General features: G+C 32.4%; 1 long non-coding RNA gene across 1 annotated transcript; it reads right to left on the bottom strand.

Annotated features, from left to right (window-relative positions):
* Positions 1–337: 337 nt before the first annotated feature.
* On the bottom strand, positions 338–1056 carry LOC141666461 (uncharacterized). Its single transcript, XR_012552209.1, has 3 exons — positions 921–1056; positions 487–623; positions 338–383 (listed from the first exon to the last, which is right to left on the bottom strand). It is a non-coding gene; the product is annotated as an uncharacterized LOC141666461 (long non-coding RNA).
* Between the last annotated feature and the right edge of the window lie 513 nt (positions 1057–1569).

Here is a 1569-nt window from a genome sequence, read left to right as displayed (position 1 = left end):
TTTAGTTCTAATGTCCTGAATAACGATCAATTTAGTTTACTTCCTATGCACTATGTTGACGGAGGCGAGGGTCTTTCTCTAATACCTCGACCCTCGACCGGTTCCTTGACATGGTATCAAAGGCGGCCGGAGGAGCAAATGTACATATTTCAATCAGACTACATCCTAATTATGTTTACCCCTAAGATAAATCACCAAAATCTTATTAAGCTATTGCAAATTTGAAACTTGACCGGTATTGGAATATTATCTAAATATATGTTTTAAGTCTCAATATAAAACTTCTGATTAAGTTGAACAATATAGAAATTTACCTCTCAGAGGACTCTCTGAAGGAGACAACGTTTTCTTCAAGTTTCCCATAATCAACCTCCTGTTCCTTGCTGTTAAACACAATTCGAGCCACAAATAAAATTCAGATTATTTAACACATTTCAAACAAGTCCAAAATAAAAGACTACAGACACAAGAAGATAGAACGCAGACAGTAAAATGTCCACTTCATTTAGTCGCGTCTCCACATCTCGAAAGAACACGTCAACAATTTCTTTTAAATATTCAGGATCAGGATCGTCCGGATCTTGCATCCTGTGCAAGTCTATAAAGTCCTTGGTGAAAATCCCCTATTTTAAAATCAAGAAAGTAACAACTCATTATAAAAAAATTCAAAAGGGAACATTAAAATTACATTAAAACAAATCAAGTGAAATTACTAACACCCCACATTAAAATTTACCATAAATCAGTGTTTTAGCCTGCTTCAAGTATGATAAAAAAGCAAATTACTAGTAACAGGGATCCGGTCTAGACAAGTAATTGTTACACCATACCAAACAATGATTGTATACAAGATTTTCAATAACAATTATTTGGCCTAGATTATCTTGAATAATAAAATAAAAAATAGTTGAAGCACTGACCTCGCGATAAAAAAAGGTACAAAGATCTGCATGTTGCTGCAACAACTGAGTCAGTGTGGTCACGGTCTCCATTAGGAAATTTTGCCTGGATATATCCGCTAGATTAGTTGCCCCTTTTTATGTCAGCTGTCATAAAATTCTCTTATATCTACTATACCTTTTTAAGACAAATATTTTGAATGGTAATAATATCTCTGGGCCCGCTAAGCATTAACTCTTATTATTTTTTATTTTCCTTCTTTTCTTCATTGGTGGAATGGGGAAGGGATATACAGTTAAATCTCTATAAATTAATAACCTCGTTAAATTAATAATTTCTTTTAACCCCAAGTCGGACCCTTTATATTAAATTAATAATTGGCTAAATTTATAAGATTATATTTTTTTATTAATACATATAAGTCCCATATAATATATAAACTAATAATTACATATTACATCAAAATTATAGATTTCTAGGATGCACTTTTATAATAAGTCTCAATTGTAGCCTGCTTCTTTTTAAAACTGATGTCGTCTTGTACTTCATCTTGAATCTTTCTTAATGTATTATGGAGCTCTGGCGTGTACTATGTTCATGTTACAAGAGGGAATTACGTAATGTAATTACTGCTTTAAGGACATCTTTTCGTGGGACTGACTTAGTTAA

The sequence above is a fragment of the Apium graveolens genome, chromosome 6 (assembly GCF_009905375.1).
Source record: "Apium graveolens cultivar Ventura chromosome 6, ASM990537v1, whole genome shotgun sequence".
In the NCBI taxonomy this organism is placed as follows: domain Eukaryota; kingdom Viridiplantae; phylum Streptophyta; class Magnoliopsida; order Apiales; family Apiaceae; genus Apium; species Apium graveolens.
Note: the sequence above shows the minus strand (reverse complement) of the source record. Positions and strands in the feature narration are given on the sequence as shown.